The sequence below is a fragment of the Neovison vison genome, chromosome 3 (assembly GCF_020171115.1).
Source record: "Neovison vison isolate M4711 chromosome 3, ASM_NN_V1, whole genome shotgun sequence".
NCBI lineage: Eukaryota > Metazoa > Chordata > Mammalia > Carnivora > Mustelidae > Neogale > Neogale vison.
In genome coordinates this window covers 131,741,655-131,758,765 of record NC_058093.1, presented here as the reverse complement: position 1 = coordinate 131,758,765, position 17,111 = coordinate 131,741,655, and the positions used below count along the sequence as shown (strand labels likewise).

General features: G+C 37.5%; 1 protein-coding gene across 2 annotated transcripts in view; it reads left to right on the top strand.

The window, feature by feature from the left end:
* The window catches only part of DOK6 (docking protein 6), a 372,760-nt gene that overhangs the window by 51,418 nt on the left and 304,231 nt on the right, over window positions 1-17,111 (top strand). The window lies entirely within an intron of this gene.

Below are 17,111 nucleotides of genomic sequence, written 5' to 3'. Positions count from 1 at the left end.
ATCACTGAACTTATTTGCATAGCACCCTTCATAAGTAGGCTACTTGTAGCATGGGAATAGTGTTATACTTCAAGTTGGGTTCAGTTTAGTGATAACTCTGTGTATTGTGGGTTTCATGGAGTTCATAATACTCCTTTGGTGACAATACTGTTTGAATATATATTGAAAGTTTGAAAATGAAGTTTCGAAGTTTAGAACTTTCATCTTTTGGAAGTTCCTCTTGCTATAGGCTTTACCATTGAGTGAAGAACTTGGAGGCAATGTCTTAAAATGCATTGGGCTTAATGTTCCCTAAGTTTCCTCCAGATCTAAAATTTTATAGTTCAACTTCCTATTTATCAGGACCACTTCCAGTTATAAGTTAAAAATTTGAGAATGAAGTTCAATAAAGAGTTCCAGAAATGACCAGAGAGGATAGGATAATGTAAGTACGTACACAGTTTAGCAATATATAGTATATTAATAGAATGAAATTAATAGAGTAATAGAATGAATAAATGGAATGAAATTAATAGAATGGAATGTGACTTCCACAGCTTACCCTCAATATATAAGGGATGTTGAGCTGAGATGATGGTAGGTGGCAGTAAATATAGAAGCAAGTTGTAAAGGGTTATGGGATTATAGGAGTCCTTTTTTTCCCCCCACTTATATTTTGCTGCAGATATGTTTTCTGTAATATGGCCACTATAATAAATTTTGGGAGATTTAATTGTGAGCTTTTTGGAATAAAAATGTCCATTAACACAAGTTAATATATGTAAGTTAAAATATTCCTCACCAGGTAACTTTTTCATTGACTTCGGCACATTTTTACAAAAAAAAAAAGGAAATACCCTTTGTCACATAAGGTCTCAGTTAGAATGAAATTATGATTTATTTCCATGAGTAGAAAAAAGTATTTAACACTCTTAAGTAGAAATATAAAAATAATTTAAGGAAATACTTATAATTCATAAAGTATTTTGAATGAAGGAGGACACTAACGTGATTAAACATTTCTTTTGCATCTGTTCAGTCTCCTGTGAGTACGTGGTAGTGACCCTATTTTAATTTAATTACCAAAACCACTAATAAATTTAGACATAAATCAAGAGGGAACAGGTCAATTCCAAGAGTTATTAATAAATTGGTACACTCCAAACTCATTTAATTCTTCTGTATCTAAACTAATGAGATGTTACACTCTATTTGTTGACATATTAACATAGCTGAATGTGTTGCTGTTAATCAGATATGCAACACCTGGAATGGTAAAATATATTTTAATAGTACTGATAATTTACCTCAAAATAATTTTAACTAATTTGAAAATAAATTGTACAGTTCAGTTTTTAAATAATAGCTTATGGACCACATTATTATTTAAAAGATGCTTACTGGTGAGAAATTTATGAGGTTACACCTGATAAATAATACCCATGGGAAACTGTGTCTTTTTTTTTACGCAAGTTTTATCTAACTTTTGAGTTGGCAGAATGAGTGTCAAATATATGAATATTAATAGACTACAATAGTGACAAGAACCTAACACATTTTTCTTTGTTAATTATACATTGTTGACTAGATTATTTTATGGAAAGGAGATAGCTCGTCAAAAAATGTTTCTGTAGCCTTTTCTATAATTAATATAATTCTCTGAGTTTATATCATTGGACTAAAGCTAGTAATATATCTAATACTTTTGAGTTAATTAAAATATATCAGTTTTGCTTACACATGCATGATGTTAGGTACACCTATCAAGGTAAAGAGATAAGAGCTTTACCTTCAAAGGCTTTGCTTTAAAATCTGGGGTGTAAAATATCAGTGCTTATATATAGGCAAATGACATCAAGGAAACTACAGAGCTCAGCAAACAACTTCATTGGCAAACAAGGGCTCTTTTTCCTTTAGATGTTGGCCCTCAGACAGGTTGGACTGGACAGGACTGTGTATTGTTCTGTTTGAGAACAGAAGACGTGTCTTTCACACAAAACACACGTAAGAAGGGAGATGTGACTTTGATGTGACCAAGGTTACGGCACAGTGTGCGGATTTTAAAACAGGTGCAGGATTGGAGACCAAGGGACAGTGATGTTCGGGCAGGCATTCGATGTGGGGAGAGACGGTCCCCGGTCAGGGGACTGTGGTGGGGAAGGCTGCGGGACCCTCTAGAGGACACACTTATGGGCCCAAGATAGTGCAGCGGCCAGTCAGCCTCAGCCAGAGAAGCACAACTTGAGTTCCTGTGAAGTGGGAAGTGGAGGCAAGTGGCCTTCATCCGCTGGTCCTACATCCCCTCCTGACGTTTGGCACCAGAGGGGTGAGTCTGTGGGAGACACCGGGGGGGGGGGGTGGCCCTCACCAGAGCCCGCCTTCACCCAGGAGGCAGCCCCTCCTCCTTCACTTCCCTTGAGGCTCCTGCTTGAGAGGGGAGAAGGCCGGTGAAGATTTCCGCTGTGCCCGACTCCACTTGCCGTGACTGAAAACTATCCAAAATTGGGTGGTCCAGGCAAGTGCCCTCAGTGGAATGGGACATGAAAATTTTAATATACCACATTTAGGGGAAGAGATTGAAGAAAAATTAAATTCATTTATGTGTGTACGCCATGAGATTGACAGCATTCGACACACTCGTTACGTACGTGCATACACACGTACATTGCATGTACATATGTACACGCCTTACGTGCTGGGGAGGAGGACCCCGTTCTTGGGCAGAAGAGCACTTCCATTGCCAAAGAGGGACATGCAGGAGACTGACAAGGACAGAACATAGCGGTATGAAAAGAATCCATTGGAAAGGTTTTGGTTTGCTTAGCATATGCCTATCTCTGTTAGCTAGGATCTTTCTGTTTTAAAAATCATTCTAGAGGATAAGAAACATTATGAAAAAGGATGAAATCAAAGAATTGCGTAAGAAATAGGAATAATTTAAGAGAAGCTTTTAACATCTGCTTGCCAAGCGCTGTAATGATACAACACCGTCAAGCAGGGCCGAGGCCTCCTCTGTCGGAGGGGACTCCTGTCGGCGAGGTGGGGTCTCGGGAGGGCCCCCGGCCGCTGGGACGGAGAGGGCCTCGTCCTTCCGCAGAATCGGAGCGGACCCCGGAGCAGTCAGTTCCCTGCTGACTTCTTCTGATCTTTGCTTCTTTGGGCTGCTCTTGTCTTATGAATCTTTGTACCACGAGGGGCCTTACGGCTCCTTTCTCCTCACTGACTGAGGGTGATGTTCAAACCTTGAGCAGCTCTTCCCTCCAGCCTGAGATCCAGCTTGTGGAGGAGAGAATGGCTTAATACAAATCACCGCTCAGCAGGACTGTGGGCTTGACGCATACTTCACTGAACAGAATTTAGGAAACAAAGACATTAGGAAGATACGGGGCTTCGTGATGTATTCGTACTTATTCCAGAACCTCTTTTCCAAAGTTGATAGCTTTCCTATGATTGAAAATGATTTTGGGGCGCCTGTGTGGCTCCGTTGGTCAGGCAACTGCCCTCGGCTCAGGTCATGATCCTGGAGGCCCGGGACTCGAGGGGCTCCCTGGTCAGGGAGGAGTCTGCTTCTCCCTCCGCCCCTCCCCACTCTCTCTGGCGCTCTCCTTCTCTCTCTTTCAAATAAATAAATAAAATCTTTTTTAAAAAATAAAATAATTTTTCTGTTTAATAATCGCCAAATTGGGTTTGCTTACTTTATTAAATATTTAACTATTTTATTTTTCAAATAAACAAGCATATTTAACTACTTAAGAATTGATCTTTATGTTTTCTCTATCTACAATATGAGAAACATATTGGTTTCTGCTGTTTGCTGACATGCTGTGACCTTAGTCACAGGATGGAATTGTTGTTTCCTTAATTTATAAACCTTAAGACCAGACCCTTACCTCAAAAGGTAATTGAATATCCAGTAGATCCCTAAAACTAGGACTGGCTAAAATAGTATTTTTGTAAAACACTGATGAACTGATTTCTATGTTATATGTGTATGCTTTAAAAAAAAAAATTCATGGAGGACATTGGACGATGGAGAGAAGTGAGTTGGGAGAAATCGGAGGAGGAGATGAACCATGAGAGACTGTGGACTCTGAGAAACAAACTGAGGGTTTTGGAGGGGAGGGGAGTAGGGGGTCGGGTGAGCCTGGTGGTGGGTATTAAGGAGGGCACGGATTGCATGGAGCACTGGGTGTGGGGCATAAACAATGAATCTTGAAACACTGAAAAAAAAAAATTTAAAAAGGAAAAGGAAAAAAATCCATCTCCGCTGTAAGCAACTGAAATATTTATCTTATAGAAGGAATCCAAATAAATGTCCCAGCTTCATAAGTATGCATAGAGATACTCAGTTGATTTATTTTTGGTGACGGGAACAAAGCCTAAATTTAGAAGCTATCTTTCTTTTACAGTACAGCCCTAAAATACTTCCAGACATTTTCGGTTTTTGTATTTTGTTTTTGTTCTATGAATCAAAGAATTAATATAGACAAATCTAGAAGAATTTTAAGCTTTGTCTATCATTGGATAATATATTTTAACATATTTGTGTTTCTTAAAGACTAACCACATAAGAAATGCATTTTTTTAAATACACATTTAAAACAGTTTCTAAGAGGGACGCCTGGGTGGCTCAGTTGGTTAAGCAGCTGCCTTCGGCTCAGGTCATGATCCCAGTGTCCTAGGATCGAGTCCCACATCGGGCTCCTTGCTCAGCAGGGAGCCTGCTTCTCCCTCTGCCTCTGCCTGCCATTCTGTCTGCCTGTGCTCACTCTCTTCCCCCATCTCTCTCTGATAAATTAAAAAAAAAAAAAAAAAAAAAATTAAAAAAAAAAAAAACAGTTTCTAAGATTATTCGAAATGATCTTACCACACTCACATGAGGAAAAAGTTGTATCTATAATTAATTCTCATTATTTGTGGTAATTATATTCTGTGAGGTCACCAAGGATGTTGTAGTAGCTAAAGCGGAACCACCACTCCTAGAAATACAGAGTTGGGTCCTTCCAACCTCATGCTTTGCCAACCCATCAATGCATAAACACATTTGCAGTGTATTTCCGTTTAAAGACTCTGGTTTTAGATCTCTATTATCAGTTCATTAACGCTGAGGTCAAGACCAACATCACTGTAACTCACAACCGAGTGCAGCTTACCTAGCGTGGGTACCCCCTTCCTAAGACATGTCACAGCCTTCCTGCACCTAAGAGCGCTGGACGGCCCTTCAGCATACACTCGGGGCTGTTGGAGCACAAGAATGTGGAACATGGGGCTGATAAATAGACCATAAAGAAGAAAGCTGAAACACGACAGAGGAGTGTCGCCTTGCGGGGCCTCCGCTGCAAGTGTGCGCAGTGACTCCCGCTGACCTTGGGGTTTAAAAGAGCTCTTACTGAGTAGATGAATGCACAAACACAGAATCCGTGAGTGCTGAGGCTCGGCCGTGTCACATGTATCCTGTACACATTCTCCTGAGATTTGTGATGGGACCATGGAATCAGCTGTTCAGCACATGACGTCCAGCATCAGCACATGACGTCCAGCATCAGCACATGACGTCCAGCATCAGCACATGACGTCCAGCAGGACTCTCCAGATTCCCAGTCTAGATGAGCGAGGGCCAAAAGCAAGAATTCCGGCTGTGATTTGATGTGATTTTTGATCTGCTGAATTTCATTAGATTTAAAAAATGGGTTCCTATAGTGTATTGAAGAGATTCATTTTTAATGTACTTTATAAAAGTTCTTAATGGATAGGCAATAAAAAAGAAAAAATTAACCCTTTCCCCAGACAGTTGGGGAGGTAGAGCTTCGTGGTTAACGCTGTCCCCCTGGGTCTGGACTGTGGAGCAAACAGGACAGTAGGTGTCTTGGAGTCTAACTCCCTCATTGTCTGGCAGCCCTAGTGATCCCTCCCCCAAGTCGGTGCCTGTGGCATCATTTGCAAACTAAGATCCTTCCAGAGAGTGAAGAAGGCCTAGTTGGCTACTGGCTCATCTGCTTTATTCGTCTTAGGGAGACGGAACTGGTAATGTTGTGGGAGTGAGAGCATTTTTCTGATCTGGTTTAAGGGACAAGACCGCGTAGTCTGATTCTCCTGAAAATTTTAAATCAAAACATTCTTGCCCCCAACATAGAAGATATCATTATAATTGTTTTCATGCTCCACCTTCTCTACCATAAAAGAAAAAATAATTCTAATAATATAATTTTGAGAAGTAGTCCCATGTACAGTCTCAGACCTGTTCTTTTTCTTGACCTTTAGCATGAAATAATTACAAATATTATTTTATATATATGTGTGTATATATATATATGTTTTGTACATGTTCCTAAGCCCAAGATCATCTCACCAGCACTATTACTAATTAATTTATATGCAGTGACCACATTCTATGTTTCAGGAATTCTCCAGTACATACTTGTTGAATGATTTTGTTAGTCAATGATTCTTCAAAGCTGGTTTTTAAATTTTAAAAGATCGATTTCCATTGAGGTCTATAGTCAAAACATATATATATATATATATATATATATATATATATATATATATTTTTTTTTTTTTTTTTTTGCTTTTCCCTATTGAAAAACAGGGAATTTGTGCAGCATCTGGAGGGGGAAATAGAATGATTCCAGAAATGATTAGGTAAGGCGCATTCTTGAAAAGTGCTACGAGATAGATGGCTGATTATCAATCTACGTGACACATTGTCAAAAAGTACTTAAATAATACAAAAGTGTAATTAGGAGAGAAGGTCATTTTCTGTGTGAAGAACTGAAGCACATATGTAACATAAACATCTGGTTGGTTAGGGGTCCCGCTCCCTACGTTTGTCTGGGAGGCAGCTGGTGAAAGTGCCGCCATGTTGTGAACGCATCATCTGAAAGACGTTGGCTTCTTGGTTGTTATCACAGAATGTTAAGAGATTGCAGGATCTTGCATGGGCTTTTCGCTAACTGAGCTCAAGGTGACATGAGTTGCTGTTACTAATTAGTCATGATTTGGCCCCCCTAAGTGCCAGGGGCCAGAAAATATGGAGATCGGCTGTATCTCTCCCATGTCAAAGGAGAGGTGACAGAGATTAGACACCTTGTAACATAAAAATGTTTGGCAGGCAGTACTTAGATCAGTGTGTGTCCCTGGGACTTGCTTGCAAGCGCTGGGCAAGTATGGATGCCTTTTTTTAGATGACTTTTTCCTTAAACCCATCATTCACTCCATGAAATACATTGATTTTCATCAGTGATCCTAACCGATCCAGTAGTTTTCAAACAGCGTGCTTAGAACCCTGAATGTGTAAAGAAGTGCTTCCGGAGTAATCATGGCAGGAAAGGGAGAGATCCAGTGGGCAGGATTATGGTCAATCCATAGTCTCAATCCCCTAGAAAAGAGATGTTACCATCTGTTCTATCCATTATAAGTGTGAAGAAAGTTTTGTTACAAAAAAAATTTTTTTCTTTTTGCTCTTGAGGAACCACTTAAAAACCAATGATATTTTATAGAAAACCACTCCTACTTATCACTACCTGATTTTAAGATCTGCAGCATAAAAAGATGGAATCTGAGCTTCTTGACCAAAAGCCTCTTTGAAATTTCAACAAAATATAAGGATATATATATTTGAAAGGCTATTCTTAGCAATTAAATCCACTTATGATAAACGTCTTCTTGCTTACTTGAGGTTTTAAGATTTTAATCATACAATTTTTGTCTTAAAACAAGTTTGCTAATTTATAATGTATACTTATACATATATATATATGAGTTGGATTTTTCTTGATGAAATCAATGGTGACAAGATTTAATTACTGGAAAAGCATGAGTTATGATAGTTTAACAATTTCATAGTAATTTATTATAGTGACTATGGAAGATGTAAAATTTTATTATCTAAAATATCATAGTTAATACAGGAATTATAAAAATGTGGAAATGCTTTTCAGCAGCATGGATCAAAGAGTGGAAATAATGAAATCTTATTAAAGCATCCACAATAGATCTTGGACAAGCTCTTAACAAGAATTACCCTTTTGAAAATGCCACTTCATTCGTGCCAGATGCATGATTTTTACTTTCACTAAGCTGTGTTTATGTAAATATTTGACAGTGAAGTCCAGATCACTGACACAAATTACTGATTGTTGCAGCTTCTGACATTTATTTCCCTTGTGAAACACATTTGTTTCTATTCTTTAGTATTTAAGATACGCTGCAGATTAAAAGTCTAAAGATGGCTGAAAATCAGTTGATAAATAAATAAAACTGCCTCTGGCCTTTGAGGAAAATTCTTCTACATTCACCATCTATTAGAATTCTTCTATATTTCTCAAGTCTGCACTGAATACGTGGAACCACAAAAATGTTTAGAAATAAACTCAAAATACATTATTATAAATGGAAATCGTGTGTGAGGAGATAGTATAAATACTCAGATTTTTAAATGTTTTTCCTCTGCATATTGGCTAATAAGCAATTGCCCACTGCCTTTGCTTACCCTACCAGGCTCCTCCGAACGTCAGACAACCTTTTGACTAGCAGGGAAGGGTCATATAGCTGCTAGGCCACATGCCTTGGAAACTTAACCCACATGGAGATGTTTGTAAGAGTTTTATGCCCAGGGGGACCTGGGTGGCTCAGTGGGTTAAACCTCTGCCTTCGGCTCAGGTCATGATCTCAGGGTCCTGGGATCGAGCCCTGCATCAGGGGCTTCCTCCTCTCTCTCTACCTGCCTCTCTGCCTACTTGTGATCTCTCTCTGTCAAATAAATAAATAAAATCTTGGAAAAAAAAAAAAGAATTTTATGCCCAGACAAATCAATCAAGCCTCTGAAAATTAAGATAGCCTCAAATAACATAAAATCGTTAGAAACAAAAAATTAACGTTTGCTTTGCTTATTCATGGGGTAACTTAAATTACCCCATAACTTAGAGGCTAGAAACAGCAACTTTAATTTATTCAGATTTTGCCAAGATTGGCTTTGGTTTTGATGGGTGGCCTGTCCCTGCCCAGTGGGGTGTGTGCGGGAGTGGCTGAGGCTGAAGGATCTTCTTCTAAGATTTCGGTATCTTCGCTCACAGTTCAGGGTTTTCAGAGCTCCTTGATTTCTTGGGTTCTCTTGGTTCTGGCTCGATCTCCAGGGTTTCTCCCTGTGACCCGGGCTCCTCACAGCTTCGTTTCCTGGTATTGTCACACCTTCATGTTCCAGCTGGCTTCCAGGTTACAGGAGCAAGAGTGGTTCTCCGGCCAGTTAATGGCTGTGCCTGGGACTGGGTCCACTTCCTTCCATCCTAAGCGGTTCATCACAGCAGTCTGAGGGTCTGCCCAGATTTGAAGTGAAGAAATAAATTTCTCCCCTTGATGGAAGGCAAGGTCACATTGCAGAAGAGCCTATGAATGGGGGCTGTTACTGCCACCAACATTGTAAAGTAAAATCTGCCACAATTCTTCATCAGAAAAAACAAATATTTTAGAAACTAAAATTTTCCAGAGTGACATATCAAGTCATAGCTACTGAGAAACAAAGAAGCAAATAACCATTAGTAACATTTAATGAAACTTGACTAACTACCATAATACATTTTCAATGTAACATTGAAGAAATGTGTGCTCTTGGTTAAAACTACAGGCATTCCAGAAATAGGCTTAAAGTTAAGATTAGAGGGGTGCCTGGGTCGCTCAGTTGGTTAAGCAACTGCCTTCAGCTCAGGTCATGATCCTGGAGTCCCAGAATCGAGTCCCACATAGAGTTCTGCATGGGGCTCCCTGCTTGGTGGGGAGTCTGCTTCTCCCTCTGACCCTCCCCCATCTGATGCTCTCTCTCCCTCTCTCATCCTCTCACTTAATAAACAAACAAACAAACAAATAAATAAAATCTTTTTAAAAATAAATTAAGATTAGAAAATGAGATTAAAACAGTCAAATACATCGCAGTTTGAGGAGTTGTTATTCAGGTCTAATGACTCTAGAATGAAGTGCACATTAGTAGGAAAGTGTGAGAACAGATTTTCTAGGAGGAATTTCACCGTAGACATTTCCTTTAGTAGAGACAGCTCTCCCTAATAAAAAGAGAAGTCAGCAAACTACTCCACTTCTTGTGGAGTGCTGCCAGGACAGACCTTTGACTTTCCCAATAGCTGGCCATGACTTCCTCATTACTGACCTTCTGATTTCCTGTTGTAACCTAACTGCCTACTCTTAATGACTTGACATCTATTGCTTCAAGTCAGCCATGGTGGTAGAAGTATTTACACCATGCAAATTGGCAAATGCTACACATCTGGGCTTTTTTTTTTTTTTTTTTTCCCCAGAAGCCAGAGTACCAATACTTTTGCCATGACCAATTTTGAGCTTTTAGTCTTTTAACTGATAAAGGAATTTGATAAAATTCCTAAGACTTAAAAACCAGCTTTCACGATCCACAGTTACCGGGCTACAGCATCCCAGTTCTGTTCTCCTCGAGAGATAAGCATCAAAAGCCTGATGGATAACACAGTTTTCTTGGGCTTTATTATTTAATAGGCAGATGTTTGACTGTGTCTAAAGCTAGGGAATTTATGTTTAGGCTTGCAGCATAGAAACAGAACCAACAAAAATTAATGTGGCTGAAAATGTAGTCAGCACATTTCATATTATTCTTTAGCTTATAATTAACTGGATTTTCTTAATTGTTGGTAATTAAGTATAAACTTATGCCACAGCCCATCTGTGAAAAAACAGACTAAAATTTACTTCTATAAAATGCAAAATTTAATTTAACTCACTAATGGCCACTAAGAAAAGTCAAGTAGGAGTGATTACTTTCATGTAGTGCCAGTTTTTGAGAGATCCAGTGAAGTATGAGGACCATGGGGTTTGGAAATCATGAGATCAGCCAGACTGGATCATGAGATCATCCATAATCAGGATGGCGGATGGGAAAGGCTAATGAGAGAAGTGAGTGGAAACGGAAGGGGTAGATTCCTTTTTTCCCCTGAAATTTAGCAATATTAAAAATGAGATAGGATGGAAATTTGAAGGTGAAAGAGGATCAGAGGGTAGTTTTGAGGAGGGGTAAGACAACTCATTCGTTACATTCTATAGGCAGATTGGAAACAGCCAATCAAGAGAAAGTGCAGCAGAAGAATCCAAAAAGTTAGATGAAACAAGACTTGGAGTTCTTGGCAAGAAAAACCAAGTATTTCTCCTTCAAGGCAAAAGGGGAGTGAAGGAAGGATGGATAGAGGTCTGGGAGGTGATTCAGAGAGTTTTGAAAGTAAAAATGGGTTTGCTATTAAGTTATTGTCAGCATTTCTAATATGAGTAAAGGCAGTCACAACATTAAGATTTTGAAGAAAATGGAATGGTTTGTTAGAAAAACTCAAGTAGAAAGTGAAACAACATATCCATTCAAAAAGACTGTTTAATTGGTTAACATAAATTATATTCACCAAGTCATGGCATACACTAAGCACTCAGTAAAGGTTAGCTCATAATAGTAACTGTAAATACAGTGAAATGGAAATTATTTAGACTAAAGAAAGTTATCAGTGCAGAACATCTATAGGGCTTATTCAGATCATTAGTAAATATTTCTCTTGACTGATTTCTAGAGAAAATGCATAATTTTTGTACTTTACTTTCTTGATTGGTTCATATGCCCTTTACAACAGCAAGAAAGCCAGTGATGAAAGAACTGTATTTCTCATCATTTCCTAACCTAACAAATCCATTATACAGTAGGGTTTTTTTAGTGTGATATTAAATTCTTCTTGAAAAAATAGCTGTAGGCATAGAAAGTGTTTTCTAAAAATTCAGTAAAACTGCCTAGACTTAAAGTTCAGATTCTGAAACTTATGTCAATGAGCGCATTATTATGTGTCCTTTGTATGATTTAATTATGAATTGTAAAATGTTTTGTTTGTTATCAGTGCACTTTCTAAAGAAAAACTAAGAATTTGTGCTTGAATATTAACTTTAGCCATGATTGAGGATTTTCTAAATTGCACTCATCATTTAGCAGATTATTATTTTACACAAGACTTTGGACTTGGAGGTTATTTATTGTGTCTCTTAAGTTGGTATTTGTATAGAATAGGTTGCTCAAGCATGATTCGGAAATTTAACCAGGCTATCTAAGTATATAAATCATCCTTTTTATTTTATTTTTTTTCCAACTGGCTAGACAGTACCCCTCAGAAAATAGCAATCAGGGCACAGAGAACCAAGGGAATAATAAGCATGGTCATCTCCAAATTGAGAGCTCGGATGGATTGATTATGGCTATATTGTTAGAAAGTGTTCATTCGCAGATCTGTCTTTCTTTTGCGGAGATAAACATATGCCACCAGCAGACAGAAAACTGAAGAGAAGAATGGTGTGCTTCTGATTCTAATTTTCTGATTTGGAGAAAAATAACAGCATGTATAAAGAATAATACATTTCCTTTATTGAAAATATGCAATAGGAGCTATAAAAATCACAATATTCTTCACATGATACTGTGGTGACGTGCAACTATTGATTTTAAGCTTAGGCTATCATACACAATTGGAAATATTGTTAGACGTGTTTCTTGAAGCCAAGAGCAGCAAGAAATGCCCAGAACAGCAGCATTAACATCCCAATGGGAAGTTGTTACAAATGCAAATTTCCAACCCTACCCAGACCTACTGAATCAGAAACTCTTGGAGTGAAGCACCAGATCTGTGATTCAGGAAGCACTCTAGGTGATTTTCATGCATGCTAACATTTGAGAGCCATTGCACTGGACCAAGCATCCAAGGAGAAATTGTTAAAATATGGCAGCAACATGTTGGTAATGATCGGTTTTGTCAAATGCATGATATAGATCCATTTTACTGGCTCTCAGCTTTCTCACCCTGCTTTATGTGTCCTTCTAGCCATAATAACTACCCGATGAATACCTCCTCTAGAATATACTTGAGAAGAGAGCAAGAACTCTGTCTTCTCTGTTTACTGCTTGTTACCCCCACACCCGAGACAGTGCCTGGAACATAGAAGGTAATTTAATACATAGTTTTAGGATGAATAAATTGCTTGAGAGTTCAGTAATTTAAACATTAAAATATGATAATGGATAAAACCAGCACCATTTAATTTTTAAGATAGATATAGTTATACAGATAGATGCGTTCACCTTTATTAACGATATGTAAATATTAACATCATTCTGGAATGCAAGTTCATTTAGCAAATACAGTTTGATAATATACTTTGATATTTAAAGTCTGTGTAATGGGAAACTTTTGGATGAATAAATTGCTTGAGAGTTCAGTAATTTAAACATTAAAATATGATAATGGATAATACCAGCACCATTTAATTTTTAAGATAGATATAGTTATACAGATAGATGTGTTCACCTTTATTAACGATAGGTAAATATTAACATCATTCTGGAATGCAAGTTCATTTAGCAAATACAGTTTGATAATATACTTTGATATTTAAAGTCTGTGTAATGGGAAACCACCTTGTTCATAAATTTACCAATCACCTTGAAGACATATGATGTGATTATTTTAATACATGTGCTTTGGAATTAGTTTGTAAAATTTGGGAAATGTTATCAAACTTTTGGCTTGCAGGGTCTGTGTTAAAATGTGTGAGAGTGTCACATTCCCTGTATTTTTATGATAAAAAATCCTCAAGAGAGAAAAACAGCTTTAAAAAATGAGATGTTCAACAAAGATGGAAAAAAGAAATTGAAATAGTTGTGGTTAATAGCACTTCTATATGATATCCAAAATGTCATATTTAGTAATAACAGAATTGAACAACACTTTGGACTTGTGTCTGTTTTTTAGAACTAATTTCATAGTAGAGTTTAAGAATCTTCAAATCTATCATTATCAAGCGGTCTTGAAAAAAATGTATATTTCATACTAATGTTACTCTGCTGATTTACCTGGTTAGTGTTCTAATCTGTGAAAATTGTTCACTAGTTGATAGTCAAATTTAGAAGAAAAGCTTGCAATTTTTAAAATGTATATTATGGTGGAAACAAGTACAACATACCAGAATGTAATATCTTCAAATTATTTTCCACCTCAAGGTGTAGTCTCACTGTGAGTTGTCTAATTCAGCGCCCTGGTCAAGACCAAATCTATATTGTATCCTCTCAGGGAATGGTACCTACAGGGAATGGGGAATCCTTCCCCACCATATACTCTTGGGCTCCCACGCACCTGTGTGCCAAATGGATGGTAGTATAATAGCACCCCTTTGAATTGGCATGATTAAAATGTAACAATTTGCTACAAAGTACCTAATTACAGTTAGGACACATAGTACCTCTTTAGCTTTTCTAACAAGTTTGTAGACATGCTCATCACCACAGGATGAAAAACAAATTTATGTCAGTTAATGTTATAACAAATTTTTAAAAATTACCCACTGAAACACAGAATGCTTTATAATTATATTAGATTCTTAAAATGTATTTTTATAAATGTTAGAATATTAGAACTGTAATCCAGACTTTAATAAATCCAAAATTATGAAACTATAGGTCCATTGTTAATATAATCAAATCCCCATTATCTTTATTGTGGGGGGAATGAGAAATAGGAGATTTGAAACAATTATCTAAAACAATAGAATAACATTTTTCCCTTGATATCTTCAAAAGAACCAAGAGAGCTACTATTCGGAAGCAGTTGCTTCTGTTTAGTTTTAAAATAATTTGTTTTACTGAAATTAATGTCATTAGATTGACTTTTCTGGTGGGAAGCTGTGCTTAAAATGGGTTGGTAAAGTACTAAAGAAAAAGCTGTGTCACTGGCTAACTTCTCTGAAGTCATAGCATTGTCATTTGTCACAGCTGTTTTGGTGGGAGAAGATTCCTGCATTAGCAAGATGTTGAATTTGGGACACATAGTGGAACATATCCAGCCTCTGAAGTCTCAGTACTCAATCCAAGAAAACTCTGAGAAAGAGGAGATAATCCAAGGAAAGATGATTGAGAGGGTAATCATGGGCCAGAGGCAGAATGAATGAGTCATTCGCGTTGAAAAAGTTGAGAACAGAGAAGTAATTCCAAAAGAGATAAAATAGCAAAGAAATGCAGAGATTCTCAGAGAGGATGTATTCAGGGATTTCCTTGGGATAGAGTTTCAAGGGATAGAGTTTCAGGAAGTAAGTGGCTAGCAGTGTCAGATGCAAAGGAGAGGCTGTTACACATCTTTAATTCCTACAAAATGCTAAAGCACCCACGGGTGGCACTCTGCCAAGGTTGCTTCAGTCTCCAACCTTCCGAGTGGAACAGTGGTCCCAGCACAACCTCAGATTCCACGTTATTTAGTGGGGAAAGAGGAGTCCCACACTCTGACGACAGCAGCTACCTGTGGTTGACCAGGCCACTTACCAGTCTAGACTTTATAAAGTCCTATTAACAATATTATAAATTGGTTTCATCAGGGAATCTGGTGGTTTTCAAGAGATGTTAGATGGGCTAAAATATTTTAAAGGTACTCCTTCTTCATAGAGTGTAAGAATATAGATAGTTTGGCAGTGTGCAGTATTGTGGGTTGAACCCACGAATTGATTTCTAAAATTGCCCAGTGTCTAGCTGTGAATTTCAAGGATTTGGCTTGCTAGTTAGTCTTAACTAAATCTTGACCAGAGCATATTGTCACTTTTTTCTTAAGTGAACCATTCAAGCAAACTGATGTTTCTGGATTGCTGGAATTCCCTTGAATCTGCAAAATGACTTGTATCATTTTTTGTGTGAATCTGCTTACTAAAAATATCTATATAATAAGTAGCTCTGTATGGGAGAGATTTTGATTTTGAGATATTCTTTCATTTAACCTGAAAGCATGGTTATAGGGACCTCAAACATGAAAGCCGAGGTAATTATCTTCTGCAAAGAAACTAAGAGTTGTACATAACCAAAGGATTCTCGATTCTCAGTGGAGACCCAGGGAGCTGAGGACAAAATTGATCACTGGAATTTTCAGTGTAGAGGCTCTTCTTGTTAATCTGTGCCAGGGAAGTTTCAGTGTTTGGGGAAGCATCAATTTCCTTGCAATCAACTGGGGAGAAAATGAGTAGTCAGAAAGGGCTGAGAACACCTGAACTGGAAAAAAAATCCCCTTTCTTGTGGCCCATTCTCCTATTCTGATAAATATAAGTATGTCTGAATTTTCCTTCGTCTTAAGGTTGAAGAGGGCAACACTATTTAGAATCATAGACTTTAAAACAGTAAAATTGTTAGACTGTGTCTTAAAATGGCACAGTTATTTGTTTTTCAGTTCAATATATATGGTACGTTTAAAAATGAGAATTCATTTTCTCTTGGTTAATGTTCTCTCTGTCCAAATAAAAATGTTATTACTTGAACAAAGAATATAACATTTTAATTCCAACTACAAAAAAAATTTAAAATATCATTTGACAAATGTCATTTTATATTGAATAACATTTGTTAAACCAACGTATTTTTTATTCAAAGAAAGAAAAAAGAGTGAATAATAGAGTCATTATTCTTCCAGAACAATGGAAGAAATGCTGTATTCACACATTGAAAACATTGTTTCAAGAGAAAGACCTTTTGAAAACTAAAGAACTACTAAAGGTTCTCAGTGACTCAGATAATTTTTTATAATAGCATCTTTAGTCATATCCTCCACATGCATTCACAATGGAAAATTATAATACAATAGGTTTCCATGTCATGTATTAAGCTAATTACCAGTCTAGGTGATAGTCACCTGCTTACTCTGAGAGTTAATGGGGTAAGTGTAATACAAAGAACTGTCATTTCCTCTAAGGATCTGGATGAGTAGGTGCTCCCCAGAAAAGTCTTTTAGAAATAGGGAGGTCAAGTCTGCAGCCATACCACCCTGAACGCGCCCGATCTCGTCTGATCTTGGAAGCTAAGCAGGGTCGGGCCTGGTTAGTACTTGGATGGGAGAAATAGGGAGGTCAAAAAGATTATTAAGTAGAAGTTTCTAAGTCTTAATGGAAACTGTCCAAACTACCCTATTTTATCTACCATACCATGAGCAAGGGGATGACATCACAGTTGCTTAAAACAAATGCACCAACTCTTTGATCACAAACACAAATTTTATGAAATTAACATAAAGAAATTATATCCGTAGTTAAATATCGAAATTTGTGCCTGGCATTTT